Source organism: Danio rerio, chromosome 14 (assembly GCF_052040795.2).
Source record: "Danio rerio strain M-AB ecotype USA chromosome 14, GRCz13ab, whole genome shotgun sequence".
Classification (NCBI taxonomy): Eukaryota; Metazoa; Chordata; class Actinopteri; order Cypriniformes; family Danionidae; genus Danio; species Danio rerio.
Genome location: NC_141034.1, coordinates 12,389,619 through 12,411,927, shown reverse-complemented (window position 1 = coordinate 12,411,927; position 22,309 = coordinate 12,389,619). Strand labels below are relative to the sequence as shown.

Genomic DNA, 22,309 nt, shown 5'->3' with positions numbered 1-22,309 from the left:
TGTGGAGTGTATATGGGTTTTCCAGTGTTAGATTGGAGATGGAAGGGCATCAACTGCGTAAAACATATGCTATATAAGTTGGCGGTTCATTCCGCTGTGGTGACCCCTTATTAATAAAAGGACTAAGCTGAAAATAAAATAAAAGAAAGAATGTTTTACACAGTGGATGACCTGTAATACCCTCAGAGCTGGAAAAAAAACAATCATTCTCTCATTCACATATTGCAGCCTATTTAGTTTACTCAATGACTCTCTTTGTACTGGGAAGCAAATCAGTGGAAACCCATGCAGATACAGGGAGAACATGTTAATTCCACACAGACAGGTATTCAGATCTGGCCAGGACTCAAACCAGCAAACTTCTTGCTTTAAGGCAACCATGCTAACTACCTGAGCACTGTGTCACTGTGTCACAAAACGTGTGTGTATGTATGAAAATGTATATTTTCCCATTGTTATTCTCCTAGGGATTCTCTATTCATTGTTCGTTGTCCAAACTGGATCACTACACAACATTTTGTGACATAAATGGAAAATAAATAATAAACAAACTATTTGTTTTATTTGTCATTTCTGGATAGCACTCGCATTTTTATTTCCTTAACCTAAAATATGTATCAACATTAAGTGTAACTGGAACAAATTTACATTTGAAAAATGGATGGCACTGAATCAGTGATGATTCACAAATGTCTCAAGCAGAGACTGACTGATTGAAAAGGGTTCATGCAGTGTTAATTAACTGTCTAATCAGCATTATGGCTCTTGTGGGTATTTTTACACATCTTCGCGCATTGAAATCTGAAATCAATTTCTTTCTAAAATGCTGCAGTTTTGCATGGGTGTCTGCCATTATATATTTGAGATTGAATAGCTCTGATAAGAAAAAGCAAATATGGGCACATTAAAAATCACATTAACGACAAAATAGTATAATACTAGTTCAATATGAGGGGGTACAACTTGAAGGGGTGCAAAATCATATCTAGCTTGCACAGTGCAATATTAATTTACTTGCTCTTTCAGTTTTTTCTCTCTCCCTTTTTTTAGACAGGGAAAGGCCATGATCCCAGAGATGGCACGTGGATCATGGTATCTGTTGATGAGTAAGCAGATGGATTTTAAAGTCATCTTTCTCACCACCACATGCAAACAGAGCAGTTTGCTAATTTATGATCTAGTTGCAGATCTGGACACAGAGGCTTTTCTCTGCATGAGCCATTACATAATCACATGAAAACCAGATCATGCTGAATATGACATATTTCTCCCATAGTAACACATCCTCAGCCTGCCATTCAGACCATGTCACATCTAATCTGGTTGTTTTTTACTTAACTGGCTCTTTGGATATAAATGTTGAATACGGCAGTAAATCTGTGAAAAGCCTTTTAGTGAGGTGATGTTCAGGGTGAGGGTGATTTATTTATTTTTTCTCTCTCTGCTGCCCCCTTCAGCATGTTGCTTGCACATGTTGGTTTAGGCAGAATACATCAGTGTTTTATTCTGATGGTCTGCAGTTAAGTTTTCAGGTATAAACAGGACAAGTATACAATAATACAAGTATTACAATAATATACACCAGACATCTCTAATGTAAATATTCTTCGTTGCTATGAAAACTCCCAAAACCGCATTACAACAACATACAAATATTTATATTTAATGAAATATATCATATTTAATAAAAGTTGTGCACTTATTGGCTTCATTTTTTACTAGCAGATTTGTTTCTTTATGTTAATTTAAAACCAGAGATATCAGGAGATATGACTGAATCTGATTATTAGTGTTGTTATCCTGTACAACATATTATTTTATTTATTTTTGCACACATTTCTAAGAAAAAGCTCCCATGGAGCAGAGCTGGTGAGCTTATCGGTGTTCTAAGTCCTTCTAATGATGCATAGGTTGTCCAGGTCAGGTACTGTGAATGTATGTTACATCACCTTGCATTGAATGTTAGTGTTTTTAAGAGAAAACACTGCTGTATTTTTTTTTATTAACTGGGCTAAACTATATTTATATATTAATATTAGATACTATTAGAAACTTATGTCACTGTACATGGCAGTTTTTATTTATTTAAATAACTTTAATGTAAATTTGATCTTTATTAACATTATTTGATTTTAAATGGCTATTGTTTTTTGTAGTGTTTTAAGTCATGTTAGATACTGTTAGATTTTGCTGTATTTGGCTCTAATGTTGTTGGGTGACTCGCCAAGGTATTAGATACAGTAAGTAAGCTTGATTCACAGCTTTTTAGATGCAGATACTTGTCTGCATATGAAACAAGCCTTACAATCTATCAGTACCATAGGCATGAGCTAGTTATCTGTACTGTATGTTAACCGTAATGTTAGTTTACCTTGTCAGTGCTGTATTTAAAGGGTGTTTTACTTCCAATCAGTTGATTCTGCTGTTGAAAGAGCTTGCATATAACTAATACCGCTTAGTTTCAGGCAAAACGCATTATTATAAACTGCATTACTGATATTCTAACCTGTATAATATTGCTAAAATTTCATTCTGGCACACTCATAAAATGTTGGAAGCACTGGCATGGCATGTTACAATTAGGATTAAAAAAACCACAGCTAATTTGTCAACAGCATTGTAAAAATGCTCTGTTTCCACACAGTCCCTTCTTGTTGTCTCAACACAAATCAATTAAGGTAATTTGATTTTTTTTTTTTTTAACAAAATTAAGTTGATTGATCATAAAGAAATTGTGAAGGGTAAGAATTGTGAATTCTCAAGAATTGTGTTGATTCAGCTTATTATAAATAAGTAGTTTGAAAAAGCAGCAAAACTATTTTTTTTGACTGAGTGAACTTAAGTGGAAACACACCACCTGAAACTATTGTGACAGCTTTTACAGAATCTTGTAGAACAATGAAAAATTACTCTAGACACCTGCAAAGGCACCACAAAGAGAGGGAATTTTAGCCAAGAGCTACTGTAGCTAATGACAGGAATGTTCTGTTCAACAATCACAAAAAAAAAAAAAAAAATCTGCCTTTTAAGTTGCAAATGGCCAATACTGGATTGTACTCCAAGAAATGAAGTTTCACAAACTAATTTTGATAGGAGCACGTGATATGATTGACAGTCATTACTGTCAATCTACACTCATCTACACTCATTAGCTAGCCAATCAGATTGATCCAAACTCACTATAAGTAACCTAGCTAAGAACTACTCCCTTATCTTCGTTTTCCCGAAGAAACCCCCATCCACCCCTTTTCCTCCTTTCCTCTTTTGCTGAGGGGAGCTCTCGAAAACACCTGACCTCGTACTCCCCTCACATGCTCTATGGATGTGGCGGGAGCCCTGGGCTCAAATATCTCCAAGCTCAGGGTTCTCTCCCGGGACAGCATGCCAAACCTGCTAACTTGCTAACAAGTTGTCAAACAGTATCTAAGTGTAAACTCTTGAAATACCTTCGAACAAAAGTGTACATCCACCGTACATTGCACTGTATTTTTCTCACAGTGCAAACATAGGAATTAGTCTTTGCATTTGAGTTGAGTTTTTTTTTTTTTTTTTTTTTTTTACATTGCATACATTTCCACAGTTATTTAGCAATGGGTGGTGAAATAAAGAAGCAAGTTGACAACAGTTAGTATTATATTTGTTAATTATTAAAAAAACACAGTCATACACAGCTACATCACTTCATAGAATTTACTTAAATGGCCCAGTTCAAATAGTCTGTTAAGCAAATTGTTTTTCTTTTGCTTATTTCTAGCATTAATAGAGGATAATGCATTTCTTCTCCTCATGATCCAGAGGTATTGGACAGGCCAGCAACAGGGGGATTTCACAATCATTTATACATTATCGAATTATCGAAAGCTCTTGTATAAAGTGCTTCTTCATCAAACGACATGCCATTAAGCAAACCATTGTCTGTGACATCATCAGTGGCTGCTGCCTGCCCAATCATTTTTACATACCACTGATTAGAGATACTGCCCAGTTGCCAGATTAGACATATCCTTCAAACAGATACAGTTCCTGAAATTGTGATCATAGTCAAATATATTGTTATGACAAGCCTGACAGATAAGAAATGTATACCTAATTGCTTAGATATGGTCACATTGCTTACTTTGCAAGCATCAGCAGCACTGTTTATGACACACAATGAAGTCTTGACAACTTCCTACATGAAAGCAGAATGCTCACAGAGAGTCACAGCTCTGAAAATATTAAAGCTGCATTTGTTGAAATCTTGAAAAAATACATTGCGAATGATAAGGTAGAACTTAAGCCTCAGAGAACACATCTACTGTAACATACAAAAGCAGAACACCATTCAAAAAGTTATACCTACATGGTTGGCGAACTGACCTTCCTCTAGGTTCCTGGCAATGGCTGTCCTTTTGCTGTATTTACTCACAGTCTTTATCTAGTAGTGGCCAAGGGAATAAAGGAAATAAAGTGTGTTTCTCAAAGAATGTCCATAGTGGTAAAGCTTAAAACTTTACAGAGACATGTTTGAATTGAGTCATGTCTTTAGCAATAAAAAAGGCATTGCAGGATGCATTGTAAGTTGATGGAATTCTATAATCAAGCTGTCTCTTTTGACTTTCACACATACAATCACACCAGTGTGATCAGCTTAGGCTGGTCCCTTGAGCATACAATCACATTAGTGTAATTAGAATGTTCAGAACACATCATAGAATTCAAATGTTTTCCATGATGGCTTGTGCTCCATAGAAATACATGCTTGTCATAAATATTAATCAGTGTGTGTGTGCGTGTGTTTGAGGGCCAAGACTACAATATTTGTAGCTGCATTTATAAATTGTAAAATGTCTATAAATGTAGAAAAGTAATGCTTAGCAAATGATTTATTAACTATTTGCTGGTGTTTAAAAGACTAAACGATTCATAGTGTGCAGTTAGTATAAAGTGTTATGACTATTTATATAGCAAACAGAAGTGCTTCACAGACAATAAAACTATTTACATGTGATGTGTCATGTCTGAGACCGATCAAACAAGCAAGCAATGTGTTATTTGTGTAACCTCCAATACTTGACCAAGATATATGACCCTAGAAAATGTAAGTTGGCCTCGAAACTAGCACAGAAACACAAAGAGACAAGCTTCCTATAGACTGTATATTCCCTATTTGTTCACAAACAGATGTGTTTATAAATTAGCCAGCCCCTTTCCAGAACAGTATGTGTGTTACTATTGTGTTTGTACATTACCCTTGGTATTTTATACTTAATGCTTGCATTTTTCAACAATTCCTTCATACCTTCAGGTTATGGATCCTGTGTATACGGTGTATATTGCCGATGTTTAGATTGCATAACAATGCTGGTATGGTCATCAGAGATTAAATCTTTTTTGACTATGCAAATGTACCAGGAGACAATAAAAGAAGTCTTTCCTGCTCAGACGTGATACAGTATATCATTGGCCAGAACTATATGTCGTAGGTGTTGTCTCTGACAAAGTTAAAGGATTCTACTACATTTCGAAAATGAGATGAGAGTAGAGACTTGGAGGACAGGTAGAAAAATACTGGGCCTCACCTTTTTTCCATCTAAAAAAATACCATTGCCAAAGCCATTCTTCACCTTACCAATAAGAACTTCAGCACCACCTGATGAACCATCAAGACTTTCATGAGACTATCTGAGACTGCATTGAACAGGCTGAGACAATAATGCAAGTATCAAACATTTGACCAAACAGAGGTTTAGATTAAGTTTACAGGCCCCTTGTAAATAATGTGATGATTTTTTCAGATAGTTAAACTTACTAATTCATTCATTCTTTGCTTCATTAATCCCTTTTTTTTACTTTTTAATAAAACTTTTGTGCACATAATACACATATAATGAGTCTGTGAAGATAATTTCTTAATAATTCTGATTTTAATAATTCTGAAAAAACTGTTATTTTTTACAGCCCACTAAAAATAAGACTCTGAGAATGTTATAAACTAGATTGATAAACTGATAAACTGATGGATAAACTAGATTAAATTGTAAACCTAATTCTGTTATACCAAGTTATTAAAGTTAACTGATTAAAATATGCATAATTAATCATGAAAAAGTTGTCATGTCTGAAAATCTAAAAAAACCAATACAAGAATGAAACTTATTAAAAGCAAACGTAAAAAAAGAGTAAGAGTTTTGAAGGACTACAGCGACTTTAAATGCTACAATTTTAGTACTTACACTAGGACTTGTTTTCACACTACATCATAATTTAAAGTTATTTAAGAAGGCATGTTTTTCTCTAGACAATATACAGTACGGAATATAGCTTAGACAGAAAAGGCAGATGTAAAAAAATTCACAGCATAACACTGACTTCTGGCAAAGTATAAAGCTCATAAAAAGAAACAGCACTCCCACTGAGGCAAGCACTGCCAGTCCAATAATTAAATACTTTGAAGACATCCAAAGCTCTCCGATAGAGAGGACCCCCTTCTTAAGGACAAATGTTCACATTTGAGTAAGCACCCTTAGTCAAAGTGCTGTCTGACCATGCATCTTCAGCATCATTTGAGGTTTTTTAGTGTTGGAGGACTTCTTATGAGGCCCCACTGTGCAAGCCTAGAATCATAGTATATAATCTCTTATGAATTCTAACATGAACTAAGAATTAGCAATACTTATACAGGATTTAATAATTATACTTTTTTATAAAAGATGTAGTTCATGAAATGTAAAATGTAATCACTTTCTCATCAAAACATAACCTTGCTTGAAAGGTCTGTTGAAAATGATCTTTTAATACCTTAGTTTACTTTGCGCTATGACATTTGTAGAATAAGTAACATCTTGGGAACATTCATTTTTGGAGAAATATGTTGCTAGTATGTTATGGTTACACTTTAATAAAGGAGACTTAATAAACTATATATATATATATATATATATATATATATATATATATATATATATATATATATATATATACATATATATATATATAGTTGCACTTCAGCTTATGTAAAGTTACTATACACAAATGATAAAACATAATGGTCTAACTTGGTTCTACAAGGTTTTTATTCTGCACATGTTTTTTTTATTTTTACTATTATTATCAATAGTAAATTACTTGGCCTTGAAGAAGAAAGAAGTTTTTTCTCTTGACTCAACATTAACTCAAACCTCTTTGGACTATGTCAGGACTAAGTCTCATTTGGGCCCATTTCTGAAAGCAGGTTGAGTGAACAAATGAGGGAAACCCTGGGTTTTTTTGTTTCAAAAAAGGGAGATATGTTAAACCTGGGATTCAGGGTAAATCAAGCCTATTTCTAAAAGGGAGGTAACCTGTACTCTAAGCATGGGTGTTGCTAGGCTTATTTTAGGAGGGCTGTAGTCACTGACATGGATGAAATGTGTTAATTAGTTAATAAGTTAAAAAAAAAAAATATATATATATATATATATATATATATATATATATATATATATATATATATATATATATATATATATATATATATATATATGTGTGTGTGTGTGTGTGTATGCCATTTAATTAGAAAAGTGGCAGCTTATTTATTTAATTCATGGAAAAAATGTACTTAAATAAAGAAAGTGGTTTTTACTACAGTAAACAGGTGGGTTGAGCCTATTTGGCTTACTCAGAACTCAAATGGCTATGCCTGTCTATTTAATACAGTTTAATACTAGTATACAACTCATATTAAACAAAGTTTTTAAGTGTATTACTATTAAATTACTACTTATGAATGTTTTTTTTTATATATATATATATATATATATATATATATATATATATATATATATATATATATATATATATATATATATATATATATAAACTGAACGATTAATACTAATATCTAAGAAGATAAAAGGCCCCGCCTTCAAGCTCTTCTTATTGGCCCACTGCCCTTGAACAGAACGCAAATGGATTGGTTAATGTCAGCTGTCAATCACTCAGTTCAGATAACAGGGTGCCACAGCCGGGAAAATGTAAAGGTCTGGATTGGATCCGAGAAAATGAAAACAACACTGACAGATTTAGTTTTAGAAACCAGCTAGAATTACAACTAATGACACATCTGATTAGTGATCATGTGCTGAATGTCAATCCAGCATTTACACTTTTTGAAGAGTGGATAAAAGACTTCCAGTGTTTTCAAGGTCCGCTATGACTAAAGCATTAACCATAAACCGGGTGGAACTGAGTTTTCAGGTAACAGTGTTTGCCCTTGAATCTACACATTTTAGGCACAAGCTTTTCTAACCTTATTTAATCCTTCATTTAATCATCACGATGCTGTCAGTCCTGCAACTGATACCGCGTTCACCATCGCTAAAGAGCATGCATTCACCGAGATGAAACTAATATTGCAGCTCATGAAAAGACCATTATTGCTACTAAAATTAGAAGGCAAATATGTTATAATATCATCTGTGCAACATCAGACACCACACGTGAGAACAGCACAGTGATTATTGTTAATTTAGTTAATCTCATTCTCGTCAAGCAATGCGTGCAAGGCCGGTGAGTGCATGCAGAGTTTTGTTTATTTGTTAGTTGTGATTAGAGTGTTAATATATAATAGAATATGTTAATATAAAACGTGTAGTAACAGTGCTCATCATTTTTGGTGGGTGAACTAAATTTTGTCTGGTGCGCCTAAATTTTTGAAGTTAGGAGCACCGGTGCTACCAAGAAAAAAGGTTCATTTCGAGCCCTGTTAGACCTTAATTTTTTTTTTTCGGGTTTTAAGAAAATGTTAAATGCAATTGAGCCCTGTTACATTATTCCTTCATAAGCCCATTTCAATCAGATAATTTCTGCTTTCAGATCCACTAAAATGGCAGGTGACAGTCAAATCGAGCAGATCTGTGCTGTCTGTAGAAAAGGTGGACACTCATCCTTCTGAAAATAAAAAAAATGACTTAAAAATTGATTGAAACTGAGTTCCATATAAAAACTAAATTAATCTTTTCTTTTTATTTGTTTAACTACTACAATATTACATTTATTTTTTATAGGAAACTTTTTGGTTTTGAGTATAAAGAAGGATTTGCTTTATTTGCTGCTGAGCAGAAACTCCAAAAGTATAGCTCTATTACTGTTAAAAGTCAAAAAAAAAAAAAAAAGTTCATACTTTTATGATGTTAGTTTTAATACATTAAAAAAAAAATCAGAGAAATCTTTTGGCTTTTTTATTTTTTTGCTGTATCGAAAACATACCGAACCGTGACACCACTGTGTCGTATTGATCCGATCCGTGATTTTTGTGAACCATTACACTCCTAATATATATACTTAATATTGCACACTTAATATTGTATATATAATTGTATTATATTGTATATAATATTGTATATAATATTGTGTGTGTGTGTGTATATATATATATATATATATATATATATATATATATATATATATATATATATATATATATTGGTAAAGCAGCCAAAAAGTAATGCTAAAAGATAAGGGCCCAGTTAACCAAATCGACCAGTATTCATCACAATGGTGACTTCAACACTACAAATTTTTGACTAGTCAAAAATGCCTTTGCTCCATTTTAACAGCAGAAAAAAAAAAGAAATGTTTTTTTCATCTTGAAATTTGCTGACTTTCTGAAATGACCCAAACGTTCAAAAAAAAAAAAAAAAAAAAAAAACCTGAACCATTTTCTATTTTCATGAAGGCTCTATACATTTTGGTTACAACAATTGTCCTGTGGGTCATTTTAGACCTGTCAGCTACAAAGCCATTTTTATACCACAAAACATACACCTCCCAAACACACACACATACACACACACAATACAAATCTGCTACTTTAATGTATAATGTCTCACTAAAAAAGTTTTATGCTTATTACTTTACGAGTGGTGTTTGCTGATATCAATCATGATGCATAAAATACTGCACAATGAAGAGGGAAAACAGATATTCACAGCGTTTGATGAAGATGAGGTTGTTTCTTCATACAAAATATATTTGAGGATTAAAATTAAATTTAGATGTTTTATTTTGCAAGTTTAGTTGAGGCAGGTATTTTTGACCAAAAGGAGGAACAGTGTATAGAGAATTCTGCCGAGATGTTTAGTGATTTAATAATTTGTTTTATTTCAGTTGATTTCATCATAAAACTGTAACTAGAGTCAGTTCTAATTTGTGTTTCTCCTTTTTTATTCATTTTATTTTCACCTTAGTCCCTTTATTAATCAGGGATTGCCACAACTCATCATTGGGAAACACCCATTCACTCTCATACACCACAAGCAATTTAACTACCCAATTCACCTAAAGCTTATGTATTTGGATTTATGGGGGAAACCGGAGCACCCGCCAACACGGGGCGAACATGCAAACTCCAAACAGAAATGTCAAAGTCCTGACCTGAATCCCATTGAAATGATCGAAAATGCTTGATTGCAATTGTTGCTAAGGATGGCCCCTTGTTTTTCCTTAATAATAAAAACCTTAATTTCAAAATTGCATGATCTGTTTACTTGAGTTATCTGACTAATATTTAAATTTGTTTTATGACCTTAAACATTAAAGTGTGACAAACATGGGAAAAGGGCTCTTTTTCACACAACCATAAATGAACTTTGCATGTCCAGCTTGGATAGGGAATCTGTAGAATCTAAGAGTTTAAAGGTTGTTAATCAAGACAGAGCTAAAGACTTCTGTCCTTCTTACCCACAAAGAAGAAGCTGGGTGCAGCTAATGAGGAAGATGGAATGATAAATCCCTGTTGTAACATTTATACTTATACTCCCCCACTTCCTTGTGGATGGACAAATGGTAAAGTCTTCCTATAGGTAGTTTCGCCTCAGGTAACAATTACAGTAATAATACAGTCCCATGGTTGATGAGTTGGGAGTTAAGTGCTGCCTGCTTGAAGATATCCTGGAATGCCTGGCATTGAAACAGTCTAAAGTAAATTAGTTAAACTAGGGGACACCAAATTTGTTACTGGAAGGCCAGTGTCTTGCCGATTTTAGCTCCAACCCTAATCAAACACAGCTGAAGAAGCTAATCAAGATCTTACTAGGTATACTTGATACTTCCAAGTAGATGTGTAGATGCCAGTGGAGCTAAATTCTGCAGGGACATTGGCCCTCGAGGACCAAGATTGGTGATCCGAGCTAACAGTTGTTCTTACAGTCATCACTCCAGAATATTGTCACATGTATTTCTTAGGAAAACAGGAGAGTGATATGAGTGCCAGGTGCATCCCAGCAAGACATCAATGGTGAAGTACCAGAAATCACACTTCGTCCTGAGGGAACAGTTTAAAAGAATCAGATCCACCTGTACCCTATTGGTTATCCTTGGATTAAAATGAGAAAAGGCAACCCTGGAGCACTCAGTAGGAAAGATGAAGGATGCTTAGACTGCGGTGATGAGTTCAGTGAATGGATCTGGGGGTGACGGTGATTGAGAGTCCATGTTGGATTTTTATGGTCTATCTTCTATTATGCTACACAGAAGAACACACAAGGTATACGTGCAAAACCAGATCGATTATCGAAGACGTTGGGGTGCAGAGCAGGCAAGTGTTATTGAAAGTCTATTTACTTATTTTGTATTGAGTCTTTGGTTGAATGATGAACAGGGAATGCGGAAATCAATAAAAATCAGAACAGTCGAGGAACAAAAGCACAAAACGAAGCAACAGAGGAGAGCACAAACAGAAGCAACAAGGAGTAAAGAGGATCTGCAAGGTTCAAGTGGTGAATGGGAGACCAGATGGTGAGTGCAGGGCTGAGTGTCTCTTATATACTGTGTGTAATCAGGGTGCTCACAGGAAATAAGAACTCAAGTGATGAACAGGGTTGTTGTGAATCCAAGGGTGGCATGGTTGGTGATGTGTCCCTGAGATCATGAACTCAAACACAAAATGAAATGATTTAATTAAAATTTATTTTAGTTAATATATTTTTACAGAAAATAAAATCTGTTAAATGTAATTAATGGGGAAACTTTAAAATAACATTTCATTACTAGCACCTCTGCTGCCAGTATTTTACCATTACTTTACAGCAGTGTCTGCAATACGATGAAGCATCTCATTTCCATCTTAGTGTACCAGTTTAACATTCAGACATTTCCACCACGATATTTACTGTTACGAGATTATTTCATAATATTTTGTAATGATGAAAATGGCTGGGATAAAAAATGCATTTACAATATTATAAAAAATCTTGCATGTTGCAATAGATTTGTCTATTCCTTTTTGTAGAATATTTATCATTTTACTTTCAGAACCCACTGACTGTTGAAATAGCTTTTTGTTTGCAGTTGGGAACTGACTACTAACAGGTTTTCAAAGAAGACCTCTGGCAACAGCATATTTAATTAACAGGAACATAAATGTAGCTCTGAGTGGAAGCACAGTTTATATATTATATCACTACTGGATGTCAGACATTGACTTGACAGTCAGTACGTTTACTAATACTAATACTCTGATTTTAATACAATTAAGACAATTCTGTGATTAAGAGTCTATAAAGTAAACAGAGATTGTTAATGATCTTAATCTGATTAAAGTCATAATTGTCATTCATTCATTTTCTTTTTGGCCTAAGGCTGATTTATACTTCTGCATCAAGCACATGCGTATGCTACGGCGCAGCCTGTGCGTGGTCGCATAGTCCTTGCCGTGGTCGTCGCTGACGCTAATGTGAACCTCTTAAAAAATTTAACTACACAATGCAACAAAGCATAGCACAAGCTCTGTGATTGGTTGGCTTGGTAGTGCTGATGAGTGTGGGTGGGACAAAAAGTCGCGTGAACCCATTAGAGAAAGAACTAGTGTCGAGTCCTGTGAAAGAGGTCCAGATAGAAAGTTTTGTTTTGTGTTTACTTAATGGTTAAAGTTGTTTACATCCATCCGTTCCAGCCTCAAAATGAGCGATCTTGAGCTACTTCAACATTAAAGTAGCGTTCAGTAAAAACAAAACACCAGCAAAGAAACTCGACAGGAGCTAGCGTTTTGGAAGTGTTATTGCAGAGCCACAAAAACAGTGTATAAGTTTAAATGCACGGCAATGTGCAAGGCATGCGCCGCGGGTCACACCGATCACTCGACACAGAAGTATAAACCAGGCTTTAGTCCCTTTTTTATTTTGGGGTTGCCACAGCGGAATGAACTGTCAACTTATCCAGCATATGTTTTATGCAGCAGATGCCCTTCTAGCTGCAACCTATCACTGGGAAACATGTATACACTCTCATTTACACTCATAGACTATGGCCAATTTAGCTTACCCAATTCACCTATAGTGCATGTCTTTAGACTTTTGGGCGAAAGCTGAGCACACGGAGGAAACCCTTGCCAACACGGTTAGAACATGCAAACTCCACACAGAAATGCCAACTGACCCAGCTGAGGCTCGAACCAGCAACCTTCTTGATGTGAGGTGACAGCGCTACCCACTGTGCCACCACGTCTCCCCCAAGTCATAGTAGTAAACACAAATTAAATTAATTTGTGGAGTATTTCTATTTTAGTCACATTACTGCACACTAGTGGGGCATGAATTGAATGTTGGACCTGAAAATGATCTGCAGCTGAAGTCAAAAAAAGTTAATGAATCACTTGGAATTACAGGAAACTCTGGAGGAGACAATGGATAGCATGGTGATTAAATTACATCAATCAATCTATGTATTATGATCAAGCGGCAAACTGCCAGTCTTCCTCGTGAAGTAAATACGGAAGTAACTGAAACTGCAATTCATCAAAATTCTGCTGGTCCTGGCTCCAAATAGAGAAAATTTCTATTGACCCCACTATTAAAATGGACAATGTTAAGGCAGAATAAAAAGGTGTTTACAACCTTGTACAAAGAACTATTTTTGTGTCATTTAGCTAATTTTACCCTTCATGACAACTGTGAGGAGGGTGAATCTTTTTTGTAACTCATCCGTTTCCCTTAAATTAGGTTTTATGAAGTCTGCATAATTAAGGTTGTGGCCACTTGGGTGAAAGCTACGTCTCGCTAGTCGCTGTCACTTTACCTCAGCTGATTCTGGCTGATTAGCCGCTGAACTCAGCATATACATATCATATTTTTGTTTTGTTTTATGTGGCTTTACACAGTCAGTTGCCTTTTGTAATTATTTCTTACCATTATCAGATGATATGGCATGCTTTGTGCTCTTAATTGTGCTCACAAACCATTCACGTAGCCTCTATTTTCCAGGTGAGTGATATTATATTTGTGTACACCATATTTAAATATGTATTTGTTTTATTTAAAATCTTTTATCATTTATATTTTTCTTTAGACCTGTAATGCATTCCAGAATGTGACAGATTGATTAGCTGTGGGCTATAGAACAGTCATCTGAAGCGTTGTCATACAGTGTTATGCCTGGATTTCATAAATAGCCTTGCATTTACTAACAGACTATGTCTCAAGTGCTTGGATGTAATTTGCATTTTCTTCCTGTAGAAAAAAGTCATAGGAACAATGTTTGTTGGCTCAATGTATTACAACAGTGTTTTTAAAAGTCTAAACACATTGTTGATATAGTGTACAACCAAGCACATGTGGTCAGAACACAAACGAGTCAGGTAATAAAGTAAGCGTTTCTCCCATAGGAAAGCAAGTCTAAGCAAAATGATAGCAAGCATCTGTAGCTCTGCTCACACTCTGGATACTATGTCCATATCTTTTACAGTCTATGATTCTAAAATGTAAAACGGGAACATAAATGGAACATTGTAAAAACAGCTAATATAAAAACCTTAATTAGATTAAGGTAAATTATTTGAATACTGATGTCTATATAAACATAATCTGTGGTCCTGGACTGACTCTGTAGTTGCAGAGAATACAGTGTCAAACAGCCATGTGTGTAGGAACTATCCCATTGCAATATGTGGTGAAAAATCATACATGATGCTAATAGTTTGATTAAGGTGTTGTCATTCATTCATTCATTTTCTTGTTGGCTTAGTCCCTTTATTAATCCGGTGTCACCACAGCAGAATGAACCGCCAACTTATCCAGCAAGTTTTTATGCAGTGGATGCCCTTCCAGCCCATCTCTGGGAAACATCCACACACACACTCATACACTACGGACAATTTAGCCTACCCAATTCACCTGTACTGCATGTCTTTGGACTGTGGGAGAAACCGGAGCACCCGGAGAAAACTCACGCAAACGCAGGGAGGATATGCAAACTCCACACAGAAACGCCAACTGAGCCGATGCTCGAACCAGCGACCTTCTTGCTGTGAGGCGACAGCACTACCTACTGCCGCACTGCTTCGCAAGGTGTTGTATTGTACTGCAATAATGCAATTAAAATAGGAATACTCCTCGTGACTTAATTTGATTTATGTTTACTACAATTTTAACCATATTTGGATTATGATCATCCAAAATCTCTTTACATGTTTGACTCTTAATCAAAGTATTGTCTTAATCATCTTAAACTCAAAGTGTTAGTGTCCATGAAAACCTACTAACTGAAACCATGAAACCTAATTGTGAAGTGTGAAAATTAATCATGACTTTATGAAGACATATCAGAGGGATTTTGTTTTCATGGATGCTGATGAATAAAAAATGTTCTAACCAAGGTTTGAGCTCTCAGAATGGTACATCAGCCTACATTAGTTGCTTTAGTTTCTCATATGAAGGACTTTAAAGTTCTTCAGCAAGATGTTAAACAGAGGTCACTATCTCATTTAGCAGCTGACTTTTATATAAAGAAAAGCTACTGCCTGAAAGCAGGGTATTAAGCATGTATTCAATACACTCATTGAATGTCTGATTCTCATGGGATTTTAAACAAATGGTTATTTTATTTTAAAAACATTTGATTTATCATTTAGTTGTTTTTGCTTAATACTAGGGCTGTGAACAGGGGTTGACTGGGACTAAAAATCAGCCCTGGCACAGTACCCACACCTGCCCACATTACCACACCGACACAGCCCCACCCAAGGACACGCACATTCACTACTTATATTGGTGTACAGATGGTAAAATTATATTAGCAGTACCTTATTTTAGAGATATTTAAACATTTAATGTATGTGACTGGAACAAAAGCAACCCATTTATATATGCAATCATGTCATTCATTTTCTTTTCGGTTTAGTCCCTTTATTAATCTGGGAATCAGCAACTTATTCAGCATATGTTTTACACAGCGGATGCCCTCAAAGCTGCAACCCATTATATTGGGTTACCCAATTCACAATTGGCCTACCCAATTCACCTATAGCCTGTGTTTGGACTTGTGAAGGAAACCAGAAGGAAATCCACGCGAACATGCAAACTCCACACAGAAACACCAACTGACCCAGATGAGGCTCAAACCAGCGACTTTCTTGCTCTGAGGCGACAGCACTACCTACTGCGCCATCACACTGACCCCTTTCGAGACTAGTTCAGTAAATTTTATGTATTTGGCAATGTCTGGCTTGACTGCCTTTCCCTTTTTTTTTGCACTTACTGTTTGTTTGACATTCTTGCCAGATTTTGATTACATCTGAGGAGCCTCAGGTTGGGTCGGCCCATCTAGCCAATTGGGCCAATGCTTAACAATTACTATTATCCTTACTTTTATCACCATCATCATCCTGATATTCACATCTCACACAAGATAAAAGTTGCCTACATTTAAAAAACAATACATATGAAAAAATAAATAAATAAAATAGGTGACCGGCCCACATTTAAAAAATGGTCCGGCCCTTCTGGCATTTGCCAGATGGCCAGTCTGCCCCTGGCTGTGAACCTACACTGGTCTCACGGTTCGGTTCAGTTACGATTATCTTGCCATCGATTCGTTCAATTCGATATCTTGGTGCATCACTGTGCATTGACAGTGCTTTCCATCTACTTTTAGATTTTTTTTGTTCTCAACACAGGAATTTTTTTATTAATCTATAAATATATTTTCACTTCTACATTATTTGTAATACAATTTTGTCCTTCAATAAAAGTAGTAAGATATATCTCTATATGCATAATACGCGGTTATTACAAGTAATCCTTAATAGACACGGTGGAGAAAACTTACTATACAGACACGCGTGTCTGGATCCACAAGTAGTGAAATAGCAACTCGTGTGTTATACTTTCTTCATTGTCAGTAAAAGACTGTTCAGCAAACAAAAAAGTGGAGAATTGTGTGCAATTATCTGTTTTTTAAGTAGTTGGAGCATTTTATTTACTTGGACTTGCATCGTTTACCATAGTATTCTACATTGACATAGCGCATAGGAGATAAATGACGTCAGTAATAACCGGTTATGATCTATTACTGAACCAATATCGAATTGTCCTCGTCTGTATCGCGGCACATCAAAGAAATGAAAAAATTCATTTTAACACCACTGAGTTGATCATGAAAATTAAATATCAAATACATTTGAGCATTTGTTTTCTCATTGAGGGTTTAATTTATCATTTGGGTAGCTGTTTTGAGATTTATTAATTGATCTTTTTAAGCATTTGAATTTTCATTTTAATTTTGTTAAGAAACAACCATCAAAAAATCATGTTTCAATCTAAGCTCCATGTATACATCTTGTGTTTCTAAACAAACTGCAGTGTTACAAATATAAAAGACTTGTTCAGAAGCAACATCATTTGCAAATTTAATCAACGAGGTGTTTATGTGGATGAATGTCACTCTTGGCTGCTAAACTTTTGAATCATTAAACCATTTCAAGGGCGATCTGCCATTGTTTATACTAATTTGTTGCTTTCAAGTTGCAGACTGCTAAGTGACAAATACCTCACCCTCTTCAAACATGCACATGGTATCTTGGCAATACATATGCTTGATCTGTTAGTTTTGGCTGAAGTTTATTTAATTTGTCTATTTTAGTTAACTTGTGTAGCTAAATGCATGTTGTTAGTGCAACTGTTTTGTTTATACACAGAATCAAGTTACATTGGTTTGTTTACTTTTCATGTTCTCCTGCCTTGTTTGGGGGTAACATGTATATTACGTTTGCAGCAGGAGTGTGTTTTGTTCTCAGACAGCATGTCTGTGTATAAAATGGCAGTTGCAAGTCTGACTTCTTGGTTTGCCACATTAATCACAGCAGCATAGTATATATTTGCCGCCAAGATTAAGCACATCAACACAGTCATATATACACGCATTAAAAATGATAATACTTTATAATAACAGTACATGAATGATGATGTATTAATATATGAGCTAATACTGAGTTAAGAAACACACTAATCATGAACTAACTGTAACTATAACATGAGTCACAAGATTCAATAATAACTACCTTAATTACTTGTTAGTAGGCTACATGTTGTTAATTATTGTTTTAATAAACATTTCAGTTTAAGCCAAATGTAACCAACATAAACTCACGACCTGTTAATGTATAATAAATTATGTTGTGACTTTACTTGAAAGGGCACATCATCACCAACTCATCCTTAACTACTCATGAACTCCCGTGTTTAAACTGTTCATACAGAATTGATGCTGACAGTTAAAGTTAGCTAGTTAAGGTTAGATAAAGGCATTAACACATCCTTAATTCATAGTAGAGTAATGTTTAGTTTACATATTAACACATCATTATTTATGTATTGTTATTGTAAAGTTCAACCACAACAAAAACTATAGGTGGGTCAGCACTCGAGATACAGAGGTCGTTAATCAGTAGGTTGTTTGCATGAATTCGGGCACTGATAAGAACATTGATGAGCTTGGTTCACAACAAATTGGCATACACAGAGTGTGACGTGAACTTATTGTACATCATCAAAGCAGGAATTTATGAACCACAGCAGATCTAGTAATTTTCAACCATTCAAGTTTTTTAAAAGTACACTATAACTAAATTGTTTAATCTATTTAATTATTTAATACCTAAATTATTTATTTGATCATGTTTTTTCATGTTAAAAATACTGAACAAGGGTGCTGATTTTGAAAAATGCAGATTGTTGTCTTGTGAGTGTTGGATAAGTCAGTGTTGTCTTGTTAAGCATATAGGTGGGCATAGATACAATTTTTTAATCTAGATTAATCCCGGAATTTATCTAGATTAAAATGGCTCATTTGAATTCTGCCGAAGGCATTCGGAATAGTCTTAATAAGTCTTTAAAAATGGGTTTCTCAAGCCAAGTGGCGCATTAGACCACAGGGGCTCATCTCCTATTTCGAAAATGCATCACAAACTGCTTGAGAAACTGTTTTATGATAATTGGTGATGGAAATTAATGATGTTCAATAAGATGCACTTGTGTTAATGAACTGTTTATTCAGTTAAACATGAATTTTGAACTGTAGGCCTATGTAAGCTCGAAACAGCGAATGTTGATTACCCTAATCCAACTTAAGTCATAATTGAACTGAGCAGAAATGGAATCAAAACATGTGGAGTATGCATATATTAGTGGCATTATTGAAGTAAACACCGCGATCAGTAAAAAATGCCATGTAGTACTTTTCGCCATATATCCCATCAAGACCCACACATGCGACTGCCAGAAAAGGACCGCACACACACAAACACGCACACACACACACATCGCGAACTGCGGAAGTTTTTTTTCTTCTCATTTGCCATGCGTTATTAAATTCCACAACTTTCTCACCAGTCCATAATTCTTCTTTTGATTCAGAAGGGCACTTTTTTGTCAGAAGTTTCACCGGTCAGATATACATCCACGATAAAATATCAAGGTGAAAGTCATCATAGCTTGCATAGAATAGACCCAGCTCCCAACCCAACTTTGAGAAAAGATTAACGCAGATATTTTTTTTATCACGCGATAAGAGCACCCCGATAATGGCCCACCACTAATATATATATATATATATATATATATATATATATATATATATATATATATATATATATATATATATATATATATTCCATGGTCTGCTGAAATTCTTGATTCTAAATGGCTGGAGGGTGTGCATTATTTCTGTTGAAACTCACAGGTAGTTCCAGTCAGTTTTGATTACACTTTGAAATAAATGCGCTTCCCCCAAAAACTACGAGTAACCATAACAACAAACATACACACACTGACAGTAGACCTATAGTAAACATTATGTTCATCGAAATGATTTTTGATAATGTTTTTCACATGTCATTTAACTTGTATAAGCAATATGAAAATTTTGACAAGTGTAAAGAGGCTCAGGACAAACTTGAAAATCTGGAGAAGTCTAAAAAGGAAAATTAGAGAGAAAAGTGTTTCAAAGATTTGACATTTAAAGAGATCAATCAGATTGAAGAGTACAAAGATGAGACAAACACAAAAAAGACAACTAAATGGGCAGTAAAAGCTTTCTCAGACTTTTGTCTCAGAGCCAAAAAGAAAAAAAAATGCTGGTTTTGAGACCTATTCTGCTTCTCTTCTTAACGAGACTCTGCGTGAGTTTTATGCCTCTGTGCAGACCACATCCGTTCACGAATACAGTGTTTCCAGTCTGATATTTTTAAGAGCAGGGATTAACTGCCACATCAAAAAACATAATATTATCAGTGACAACAAATTCAAGTCAAGCAATGCTGTATTTAAATCAGTCATAGAGTGCTACAGAAAGAAATTTTGGACACCAGCATCCATCACCCGCGTATAATAGAGTCTGACCTGCAGAAGATAAAAAAAAAAAAAAATCACCAGCACTGTCCCCTTTCACACCCATTGGTCTAGTGAGAAAGGTGTGGTTTGAAATACAATTGTGTTTTTGCACGTGGGAAGAGAGGAAATCACAAATTATCAAAAGAGTCTTCCATTCTCTGAAAAGATGAGAAATGGATGGGATATCTGACTCTTGCCGTATATTCCAGAAACAAAAAATCACAAGGATCCCACAGCTTCGCATAGGGAAATTTTGCGTGGATTTATGTTTGCGAGACCCTGATCCATTTTACCCAGTGGGCAGCTTTGAAAAATACCTATTCAAGTGTCCAGTAGATGCTGGCGCTTTCTATGTGCATCCGAAATGCTTTCCTCTTTATAATCTCAAGGACACCGATGTGTGATTTACCAGGGAGCCGATGGGATCAGTTATCTTGTCTAATATGGTAAAATCATTTGTGAAGCGGTAGCGAACACATTTTATTAGATACTTTACCAGCATATTAACTGATTTATTAATTTGGCAGTTATAATAGTTTACTAATCTAAATTGCAAGCTTGAAATGTATTTTTCAGGTGGAAGGTTTTGCTAAAATTTACACAAACCACAGTCTACGAAGTACTGCTGTTGGTCACCTATCTGATGCAGGACTTGAAAGTCGGCAGATCATGACAGTGACAGGCCACAGATGTGAGTCTAGATTGCTTTCTTATTGGCCTCGTCCTTGTCTGACAGAAGAACATGGAGTGAAATATTAACATCTCAAGGCATACCTTTTTCCATGCCTAATTTCACAATCAATGGAAATGCTGAGTTCAACATTCATTAATACATAACATAAAAAGTACACAGTTATTTGATTTCTGTATTTTATTGTATTTTAAATTAAATGTGTAGGCCTATGTCTATTTATATTTTAGTAAATGGTAAATGGTTTATAGTTTTAGTAAACTATAAATAAATATGTAAATATAATAACTAAATAAATATATATAATAATGTATAATTATATAAATGTTTTATATAATTTTTATATGCTTTTATAGCCTAATTAATAAATAAGATCATATATATTCAACTATTTGGTCATGCGCTGCAAAGAGCAATTAACTTATATTGGCCCAATTATTTTACATCTGATACATTTCTGTTCCCAGTGTGGTGGGATGTGGGAATATTAAATGTTTTCCACGTTGTGCATTAAAATTCTTTATATTTTAATGTGTTTTAAATAATTGTAAGTTATTTTACTCAAAGCAACGATCACAATCTTTTTGTTAGATCAATTCCATGAGATCCATTTGCCTAGCCCAATAATTTGATCCAAAAGAGCTATAATTACACTACGTAATTACTTTAAAGGTTCAGGACACACTGGAAAACTTTTTTTAATATTAACAGATTTGTGTGTGTTGAGTATCAGTTAAGACAATGTTAGCACCTATCAGCTTTAATTGTGGGGAAAACTGGATAATTTTGAGCTTTTGTCAGCTAATTTCAGCTTCCGGGTTTAAAATGATTTTTAGGGCGGGATCAAAATCGGCGACGGAGCGCAGTACTGCAAGTGCAATGATGATGCGTCGGTTTCTCATTATTATTCATATCGGAGTTTTCTTATCCTATGAGAAGAGCCGGCTGCTTAATTATTCATGAGACCTGCCAGACCTGCCAGAGTCAAGCCCGAGCT

General features: G+C 35.0%; 1 protein-coding gene and 1 pseudogene across 16 annotated transcripts in view; one reads left to right on the top strand and one right to left on the bottom strand.

The window, feature by feature from the left end:
* frmpd3 (FERM and PDZ domain containing 3) overlaps window positions 1–22,309 on the bottom strand; it is a 195,518-nt gene that overhangs the window by 153,573 nt on the left and 19,636 nt on the right. The window lies entirely within an intron of this gene.
* Window positions 949–21,451, top strand: LOC147833877 (uncharacterized; annotated as a pseudogene).